The sequence below is a fragment of the Microcebus murinus genome, chromosome 10 (genome assembly GCF_040939455.1).
Source record: "Microcebus murinus isolate Inina chromosome 10, M.murinus_Inina_mat1.0, whole genome shotgun sequence".
Lineage (NCBI taxonomy): Eukaryota > Metazoa > Chordata > Mammalia > Primates > Cheirogaleidae > Microcebus > Microcebus murinus.
The window spans coordinates 61,925,725-61,936,520 of record NC_134113.1 but is presented as its reverse complement, the minus strand read 5'-3'; the positions used below and the strand labels follow the sequence as shown (position 1 = coordinate 61,936,520).

The following is a 10,796-nucleotide window of genomic DNA, read 5'->3' as shown; positions in this document are numbered from 1 at the left end:
CGCAGGGCTGCAGAGGCGCCCAGAGGAAGCAGGGACTGGAAGAACGCAGGACGCGGTGACGACTACGCTGGACGTGGTGACGTATCGCGCAGGCCGCAGCGGGGGGCGTACTCTGGGCCTTTCTTCCCCTTTTGATTTCCCCCTCCCCCCTTTTCTCCCTTTCCGGGTTTGGTTCCCCCCTTTTCTTCCCCTCTCCCCCTCCTTCCCAAGCCCCTTTCCCCTCCCCCGCCCCGGTCCCCCTGGTCCCCCGCCCTCAGCCCCGGGGAAACCCCAGCGGAGAAGAGCCCGCCCCCAGAAGCGCGCCGCCGCGGGCCGTCGGGGCCGAGCCGCAGCCGAGCGGCCGAGGGCCCGGGCGGCGGGCGGAGACGCGGGCGCCCTCCCCGCTCCGGCCCGCGTGAGGTGAGGCCACCTCCCGGGCGAGGGGGCGGGCGGCCCGGGCGGCCCGTGGGGGAGGGGGCGTGGCGGCCGCGCGGGCGGGCAGGCGGGCGGGCGGGAGGAGGCCACTCGGCCTGGATTCTCCACGTTGGGGCTGCCGGGCCCGGGGGCAGTGGGTCGGAGTCGGATCCCCTCAGGAAGAGCCGCCCCGAGGCCGGAGACGCCCCGAGCGTGCGCTGGGGGCGCGGGGCTGAGGGCTGGGGGGCTGGTGCCACCTGTGGCCTGTGCGGTGGGACCTAAAAACTGTTGCGCCCTTGTAGTGCTTGGGGGTGACTAGCTCCATGTGTTTCCTGGTTGTCCGTTTTCCTTCGAGCATTGGAGAAATGGGACGGAGAGGTGTAGAAGTGTTTCAAATCATGCCGGTGTCCGAGTTTATTACAGGGACAGGGATTTGAGTTGGCACGTACAGGTAGATGTTTCTGTAGCTTAGAAGTTGGGCCTATGCTAAGCTCATAACTCACTCTTGAGCCCTTGAAAATGCTTCTCTATTCGGTTTCCCGTAGAGCCAACATTTTTCTACATTTGTGACCATTAGCCCAGTAACTCCAAGGAATATTTATTTACTCAAAGTGAATAATAATGAGAAATGACCGAGTAACAGACCCAAGGCTGCGTTAAAACCAAGGAAAGAAAAGTGGGAAAATTTAAATTCAGAGCCTAGACAGACTAACCAGGACTGTGGTAAAAGAAATAAAAAGAAAAACAACAAAAAAAAAATTCAGAGCCTAGTTGGATGACTGTCATTGTACATAACTTGAGTCTTGTATGAGATTCATAGGCAACGTGGAGACTTAGGGAAGGAGGGAAGTGACAGGCTCAGATATTCAGGAATATCATAAATTCCTAGCATTTTTTTCTATTTTTAGATAGTCAAATTGGCACTTGAATCAGTTGTTTGTGGCTCTTCTTCCTAATGCATTTCTTTTTTCGTTGTCTTCCTCCAATATTTCTTTTTTTACTACCTTTTGAGCCTGAGTCATCAAGCCAAAAAGTTAAAGTAGTGGTGAAAAGTAGTAGCTTAAGTTAATTCGTTTCAGGTTTTAGTTGTGTTTTTTTCCCCTTGTTGGTGTTTTTTATAGGGTTAAAAGAACAGAATTTCTTGAAGATCTGATGAACTCTGTTAGCAAAAATTAAATTTTAGAGAGTTGCAGTTCCCAGTTGTCTTTGTGTCCACTATTAGATCAGTAGAGCTTCACAATTTAAACTTTTAAAAAATTTGCCTTACAAGCACAAAATGCTTCTTGGCATTAAATAAAAAAAAATTGCCTAATAAAAATAGCGTTCCTGATAATTTTGAATGGAAATTTAAAAGAGAAGATGACTTCCTTTCTCTTTCAGAATAAAAACCAGTCTTACAGTTGCCTTTAAGGCTCTAGATCCGTAGCACCCCTTTTCCCACAACATCTACACTGATCTGGCTATTTTTGAGTACACTAGACACACTTCTGGCTCACAGTCTGTGCACTTTTTCCCTCTTCCCTTCCGTTATAAAGCTGCTTGGCCTGTCTCTCTGCTCACCTCAGGTCTTTACTCAAATGTCCCTTTAACAGTGACATTTCCCAGGCTTCTAAATTGCGAGGCCCCTCCTCCACATAGATTTTACATAACTCCTTATCCCACTTTTCTGCTTTTTTTTCCCCTCCTTACCCCTTATCAGCTTATAACATATTATAATGTCTCCATTAGAAAGGAAGCTTCAGGAAGTTAGATATTTTTGTTTTATTAATTGCTGTATCCTCAGCACTTAGCACTTGACATTCAGTCAAGTACTCAACAAATTTATTGACCAAATAGGTTAGAAGGAGCATTGTTTTTTCTTGAGCTCTTCTTGTCATGAATTTTTGATCATGATTGGTTGTCCTTGGAGGGGTGGGATGGATTTTCACTAGAAAAACCTAGTTTTGTACTCACTGGGAGATGTTGAGGCATTATTTCTGTCAGTGCTTGGGTTATTTATCTTTTGACAAAAGTATTGTGATTTTAGACCATTGAATGAAAATGGTCTACAGGAGGATGGAATGTGGAGATCTTTGATATTGGTGGTTGTACTTCAGGTCTTTTTTACTTATTTATATATATATTTATTTATTTTTTTGAGACAGTTTCATTTTGTTGTCCAGGCTAGAGTGAGTGCCGTGGCGTCAGCCTAGCTCACAGCAACCTCAAACTCCTGGGCTCAAGCAATCCTACTGCCTCAGTCTTCCAAGTAGCCGGGACTACAGGTATGCCCCACCATGCCCGGCTAATTTTTTCTATATATATTAGTTGGCCAATTAGTTTCTTTCTATTTATAGTAGAGATGGGGTCTCGATCTTGCTCAGGTTGGTTTCGAACTCCTGACCTCGAGCAATCCTCCTGTCTCGGGCTCCCAGAGTGCTAGGATTACAGGTGTGAGCCACCGTGCCTGCCGTACTTCAGGTCTTATTGCTAGACTTTTTATCTACTTCAGTCTCCTCCCTTGAGGTTTGTTCGCATCCCTGCTGAGACAAATACCACTATCTTTACCTTTTTGCCCCAGGAGAGCTGAGCAGGCTGATTCCACTTTGAATTTTTCAGTGGACTGAAGATGTTAATATTTATAGTCCTGACTGTGTGGGTTAGTTCTCACCTTTACCCTCCAATTCATGTAAAGATAGATGAGCTCAAAAGCTGTAAGAATAGCTTTCTCTAACAATGGTGAAGTGTTTGGTTCTACAGAGCATTTGATCCTTTTTTTCACACATTCCTTTTGAGGGGCATTTTTAGCAACTAAATTCATCTATATTCAGTTTGAGGATAAAAGGGACAGGACCTGAATTCTGTGGATTACCCCTCATTAATTTTTTCCATTCTTGGGTGCTTGGTTGGTACATTCATTATCTTCATTGACCTGGCTAGAGTGGCCTGGATGAGATTTTTCTTGGGGCAGTTCTGACCACTCTTCTCTAGTTTAGGAAGGCAAAGGGATGAGGTGTGCTTTTAATACTTTGCAGGAATGCTGGTGGCAAAGCTAAGGCTTTTGCTTAAACCTTTGCCAGGAAGCCAGGACATTGAAAGCTACTAGGCCTATGAGACAGCAGTTCATTGGGGGCAAAAGAATTGAGAATCTGGTATGCACTTGACTGGATCTTGTTCTGGATATTATTAGTAATTAATAATAATTATTAATTTTTAGATGTAACTGCATTAAAAGTGTATTAGTAGTTCTCATTTCGTGAATAGCTTCTAACATAAGACATATTGGTAAAAGCTTCTAGGAAAGTTCTATTGTCCCCTTTTAAGTCCTTTCACAAAATTTCTAGGGATTTTTTTAGGTCCCCAAAATACTTAAACATCTCTATGTCGTATTCTCATCTCTTATAGATAAGAACTGAGTTCTGACAATGTTTCAGTGTAGACAACAGTATATGAATGAGTGCAGTGTTTATTACTGTGCCAGATCTCTTTATGAACATATAACGAAAGCTTTCAGGAAAAAGTAGATTTTGAGGAAGGGGAAAAAAGTGTTGATTTTGGTTATATGGTCCTAGTAAGTGCAGACGAGAGCATTTTGTGAAACTATGTATATGCATTTAAAGGTGTTTCTGTACCTCTGTGTAAGATTGGATAGGGGATTTTGAGTGTCTCTCTGTGGAATGTGTTATCAGTTTACAAGTAGGAAAAATAACTGGACTCATGACTTGAAGATGTGTGTATGAATATAGTTGGTAGGTCTAATTTTAGAGACCTTCTTCATACATAGTGCCCTCAGAGTTTTCCTTTAGCTGTATCCTCACCTGTGTAGATAACATTCCACTTAACAGTCTTTTAATGGCAAACTTTTGTTCTTAACGTGGTTGCTAATTTAGCATTGTAGCACCCTCCTGTTCCATCTCTCCAATGCAGGTACTCTGTCCATTCCTTTCCATAATTTTATTTCTGAAAGCAGATATAAATAGGAAAGAAGTTTTCTTAACCTTTATCTATTTTAACTCTTCTTTGAGTTTACTTAGGTTTCCTTAGAACACTTTGGGGAAAAATTGTTGGTGAAAGCCCTTAATTATAATAAAATCTGGCTGGCACAGTGGCTCACGCCTGTAATCCTAGCATTTTGGGAAGCTGAGGTGGGAGGATTGCTTGAGGCCAGGAGTTTGAGACTAGCCTGAGCAAAAGTGAGACCCCTATCTCTACAAAAAATAGAAAGATTAGCTAGGTGTTGTGGCCTGGGCCTGTGGTCCCAGCTATTTGGGAGGCTGAAGCAGGAGGATATTGTGAGCCCAGGAGTGTGAGGTTGCAGTGAGCTATGGTTATGTCACTGCACTCTATCCCAGGCAACAGAATGAGACTCTGTCTAAAAAAAAAAAATTATAATAATCTGCATCCTTTTTACTTAGAATGTATGGAAAGAAAGACTCTGAAATACTTCCTGAATCCAGGTGTTCATTTTGCTTTTCTGCAGGATCTCTGTGGGTTCAGTCCCATTGTTTGAGCCTGTACCGGGGAAGCTATTTTAGCTTTGTAGTTCCTGCTCTGTTGCTGGCTATAGAGAGCAGTGGTGTCATCACAGTTTACTGCAACCTCAAACTCCTGGGCTCCAGGGATCTTTCTGCCTCAACCTCCCAAGTAGCTGGGACTATAGGCATGTGCCATGCATGGCTAATTTTTCTATTTTTCATAGAGTTAGGATCTCGCTCTTGCTCAGGCTGGTCGGGAACTTCTGGCCTCAAGCAATCCTCCCACCTCAGCCTCCCAGAGTGCTAGGATTACAGACATGAATCACCCCACCTGGCCTAGCTTTGTAGTTTTGACAGTGAGTTTTCCCAAGTTTGAGGCTGTAGTGTGCTATATTGGTGACTGTGAGTAGCCATTGCTCTTCAGCCTGGACAACGTAGTGAGACCCCCATCTCTTAAAAAAAAGTCCAAGGCAGTCATGTGTCTTAGTAGTAAAACAATTTTGGTAGTTTTACAGCAGTCATTTTATTCTATTTCTCAGTTTGTTAACAACAAAAGCATCAAAAATCTTTTCATTCCCTTTAATTTCTTGCTTGTCAGACTGTGACTCTTCTAAATTGTCAAAGGTTTTTCAATTTTTCCTGGAAAACAATTTTCAGGCCTTATCTGAGTACAGGTTAAACATCCCTCCAAAAATCTGAAATTTGAAATGCTCCAAAATCTGAAACTTTCTGAGCACCAACAGGACACCACAAGTGGAAAATTTCACACCTGACCTCATATGACAGGTTGCAGTCAAAATACAGTCAAAAGTTTGTTTTATGTGCAAAATAATTAAAAATATTATATAAAGTTATCTTTAGGCTAGGTGTATAAGTTAGGCTAGGTATATAAAGTATGTATGAAACATAAGTGATTTTCTTGTTTAGACTTGGGTCCTGTGTATAAGCTACCTCAATATCTATATGCAGATATTCCAAAATATGAAAAAATTTGAAATCCAAAACACTTCTGGTCCCAAGCATTTTGGATAAGAGATATTCAGCTTGTATTTTCTTGGGGATAAAAGTGAAGCTGCCTAGTTGTGAAATGCTCTTCTAAGGTCTTTTCCCTAACTTAGATCAACGTTCTGTTTGTTCTATTTCTCAATTGGCATTAACAGTATGTTTTATAGCTTTTTTTTTTTTTTTTTTTGAGACAGAGTCTCACTTTGTTGCACAGGCTAGAGTGAGTGCCGTGGCGTCAGCCTAGCTCACAGCAACCTCAAACTCCTGGGCTCAAGCAATCCTTCTGCCTCAGCCTCCCGAGTAGCTGGGACTACAGGCATGCGCCACCATGCCCGGCTAATTTTATATATATATATATTAGTTGGCCAATTAATTTCTTTCTATTTATAGTAGAGACGGGGTCTCGCTCTTGCTCAGGCTGGTTTCGAACTCCTGACCTCGAGCAATACGCCCGCCTCGGCCTCCCAGAGTGCTAGGATTACAGGCTTGAGCCACCGCGCCCGGCCTGTTTTATAGCTTTTTAAAATGGATACCTCAGAATCTTTTGCAAGCAAGTAAAAACTATAGTTTTGCACCCATACAATTAACTCTGAGGTCCCAAAAGTTTTCAGCTTAAGTCCTTGTCCCATGGAGCTGAAAGTGTAAAGTTAAGTGAGGTATTCAGCAGGGTTTAAAGGAACTTGGTTTATTTCTAATTGGTATTTGTTGATTGTTAGTCTGTAGTGGGAAGAGAAAGAGAAAAAGCTGGTCTACAGACCAAACTGTGTCTTGATGGTTTGGAGGTAATTTTGCTCCTCCTATTGGTCTTTTTTTTTTTTTTTTTTTTTTTTTTTTTTTTTTGAGACAGAGTCTCACTTTGTTGCCCAGGCTAGAGTGAGTGCCGTGGCGTCAGCCTAGCTCACAGCAACCTCAAGCTCCTGGGCTCGAGTGATCTTTCTGCCTCAGCCTCCCGAGTAGCTGGGACTACAGGCATGCGCCACTATGCCCGGCTAATTTTTTATATATATATATATCAGTTGGCCAATTAATTTCTTTCTGTTTATAGTAGAGACGGGGTCTCGCTCTTGCTCAGGCTGGTTTTGAACTCCTGACCTTGAGCAATCCGCCCGCCTCGGCCTCCCAAGAGCTAGGATTACAGGCGTGAGCCACAGCGCCCGGCCAGGTCTTTTTTTTTTTAGACCGAATCTCACTTTGTTGCCCAGGCTTGAGTGCCGTGGCGTCAGCCTAGCTCACAGCAACCTCAAACTCCTGGGCTCAAGCGATACTACTGCCTCAGCCTCCCAAGTAGCTGGGACTACAGGCATGTGCCACCATGCCCGGCTAATTTTTTCTATATATATTAGTTGGCCAATTAATTTCTTTCTATTTATAGTAGAGACGGGGTCTCGCCCTTGCTCAGGCTGGTTTCGAACTCCTGACCTTGAGCGATTTGCCTGCCTCCGCCTCCCAGAGTGCTGGGATTACAGGCGTGAACCACTGTGCCCGGCCCTATTGGTCTTTTATAAAGTTCTTATCTAATGCACAGAATAGACTGTTTTAACTTCATTAACTAGTTTCCTCTGCCCCTTTTTCAATTATCTTCCTTGTGTGGATGCTTTTGGTATATTTCATGTTGATAGCAACATCATTTGTGCTGCATTTTATTAATGATCAAAACCACATTTCATATTTGTAAAGCACTTTTCCTTTTCCTAAAAGCTCAGTGGGCCTTAAAGTGGTCCAACATTTACATTAAAAGACTAAATTTTCCAAGTATGCAGTTCATATTTTTGTTGGGGCAGTGATTTTGTTGCACACGTCAGCTGTAAGAATTTATGCATGGTTTTGGCATATGAGTAGCGTTGTGGGTATCAAGAAATCCTTGGTTCCTTGGAGAACGATGGTTCAGACTTGTGAAAGCTTTTCAGGCTTAGTAACAGAACTAGGAAGAAAGTAATCAAGGTAGTGACAGTCCAAACTTTAAAATGGATATATTTAAATATATTTTTCCCCATCCTCCCACATTGTACTTCCTTCTTACCCTTCCTTTGTGATTCTGTGGGAAGAGGGAAGAAGCAAATCTAGGACAGTGGCCAGCTGATAATTTTCAGAATATATTATGTTGTGAATGGGTAGCAGGTGAATGTACATTCCATAAGTGGTCACTTCTAATGCTGTTGGTGGAGGTAGCTCCCAGCAGCTATCGAAATCAATGGAAAGAATATAGACCTTGTTGTAAAATCTAACGGACCCCTTTTCATCTTTGTTTTATTTTATTTCATTTCATTTTATTTTTTACAGCATTTGTCACTGTTGACTCCCGTCCTTGAAATGTTTTGATGACACTGTACTATCTTTTCCACTTGCATTCCTGCCTTTTTTTCTCCTGCATATTTCTTAAAGCTTTGTTTTCTGAAAGGTTTCTGTTGTGTTTTCCCTTTTTATCTCTGGTTCTTAAAAGTATTGGGATAAGCATCTCTTGGAGGATTTGTTAAGAATATGGCCTACAAGACCCTTCATGATCTGGTCCCTACCAACCTCTCTGACTTACCTTATACTGCACTTTCCTCCCCCATCTTCACCTGGCTTACCTCTTCTCACCATTTATCTCAGCTCAAATGATTTCTTTATAGACTTTACCTGACCACCTTATTCCAAAACGGTCAACCTCTCCTTTGTGCCTCATCATGTTGTTATGTTTCATTATCTCCATAGCACTACCACTGTTTTAAGTTATTTTGTTTGTTCCCTATTCTGTCTCACATCTAGAACTTGAAACCTGTGAGAACAGGGACCTTGTTTATTTTATTGACCACTATTTCTCGTGCCAAAAATAGTTCCTCAGTACACATTTATTGAATGAATGAGTGAAATTTGGGTTGCTGGGTCCAATCTCAGAGATTTTGATTTAGTCAGTTTGGGATGGACCCCAAGAATTTGTATTTTAACAAACATTTCAGGTGTTTCTGATGTCTCTGGTCAGTTGTCTTGGACGACATTTTGAAAAACACGGCCCTCTCTACACAGTCTTACAGTCTCATCAACTCTGATGATTTTTGCTTAGCATCTATTACTATCAGCTGATATTTCGTGGTCTCTCTGTCTCTAGCTCTGATCTCTCACCTGTACTCTAGGCTGATTTATTCACTGGTCCCTTGAACATCTCCATTTGATTATCACACAGCACCTCAGAATCAACGTGGCCAAAGCAAAAATAATTTTTCCGTGGAAATCAGTTCTTATTCCTGAGTTTTTCCTGTGAATGATACCACATAGTTGTGTAAGCCAGAAACCTGGATGTTATACTTGAGTTTTCTCTTTCTTATCCTATAACATCCAATAATCATAATCTCTTCTGAATTTTTTTTTTTTAAATCTCCTTGTTCTTGAGGCATCTTGAATCTTTTCTTTCCAACATCATTGCCACTTCTTTTTTTTTTTTGAGACAGAGTCTTGCTCTGTTGCCCGGGCTAGAGTGCTGTGGCGTCAGCCTAGCTCACAGCAACCTCAAACTCCTGGGCTCAAGCAATCCTCCTGCCTCAGCCTGAGTAGTTGGGACTACAGGTATGTGCCACCATGCCTAGCTAATTTTTTCTATGTATTTTTAGTTGTCCAATTAATTTCTATTGTTAGTAGAGATGGGGTCTCGCTCTTGCTCAGGCTGGTCTCCAACTCCTGAGCTCAAACGATCCGCCCACCTCAGCCTCCCAGAGTGCAAGGATTACAGGCATGAGCACTGTGCCTGGCCTATTGCCACTTCTTTAGTTCAGGAGACCATCATCTGTCATCTGAACAATTGTTATGGCATTTAGCTGGCTTCCTTGCTCTGGTCTTGCTCCTTCTAATCTTTTATTTAGTTCTGTGCCCTTCAGCCAAAGTAAATTAAAATCTGTTGTTATTTTCTGCTAAATCCTTTTGATGTCTTTTTTTTGCTCCCAGTTTAAAGACTGGCTTATTTTTTTTTGGCTGCTTCACCTCGCCTTATATTTTGCTATTTTCCCTTTGCTCTCGGGTTAGGCATCAGCTACAGGTGAATTACTTTTGTTCTTTCACCATCCCTGTTCTCTGGCTTTGCTGCCTTTGAATATACCATTGTTTTCCTCTGAACACTTCTCTACCTTAAAACTACCACCACCACCACAAAAATTATCACTGGTTTAGGTATCATGTTCTGGAACCCTTACAGGACATCCAAAACCCCTCACTTTGTCTCTTTTGAACCTATTAACACGAAGCTGGGTTCCTCTTTGTCTTCACCTTATATTTCCCTCTTTGCATTCCATTCTGAGTTTCTGCTCACACTGAAGTTAAATTTGCTAGCAGTGTGATCTCTCTAGTGCCAAAAGAGCTCTCCAGAGCGTGTGATTTTTGTCTCATTCCTCTAGCAGCTGTAGGGAAAAGAGAAAGAAAGAAACTAAATGGTTTGAGACATATGTTCTAGATTGTGATTTTGCCAGTTGCATTGCCCCTCCTAGTTCACACTATACCCAAGAGAGATCATTGTTCTTCAGTCTTGATTTGGGTCAGAGCTGCACTAAGTCCAATAGCTGAAACCCTGAACTCAGTTTTTGCCCTTGCTGCCTATACCATCAAAATTATTACCTTTCTGGTTATAATGGTATCTTGAGCCTTATGTGTATTATTACCTCCCTTTCCAATTCTCCTTATTTTCACTTCAGAGTTGTTTGGTTCAAAATTCTTTGTATGTTACTCTCCATACTAGCAGTATTTTTGACTAGGAAGAAATGAGAAAATTAAGAGGGTTTATGCTCGGAGTATTTTTCCTGAATGATAGTGCAGAAATATTTTTTCTTTCTTTTTAATCAAATGAGTCTATGATGTCTAAAAAATTAATTAATTTGACTAGTAAAATAGGAGTGTGGAAAGAATACAAATCTGTTTTGTTTTTACATAGGTTTTGTGAGGGAGTAAAATCAGAGCCCAACAATTAAAACTTTGAATAAT

General features: G+C 42.0%; 1 protein-coding gene across 5 annotated transcripts in view; it reads left to right on the top strand.

The window, feature by feature from the left end:
* The first annotated feature begins 224 nt into the window (after window positions 1–224).
* Window positions 225–10,796, top strand: part of R3HDM2 (R3H domain containing 2) — a 145,561-nt gene continuing 134,989 nt past the window's right edge. For 4 of the 5 annotated variants that reach the window (XM_012777038.2, XM_076007424.1, XM_076007425.1 and 1 more), the window contains exon 1: window positions 225–399. The gene's annotated coding sequence lies outside the window, so the exon portion shown is untranslated. Of the gene's footprint in view, window positions 400–586; window positions 2,658–10,796 lie in introns of those variants that run through there. The other variant, XM_076007422.1, reaches the window with a different exon arrangement.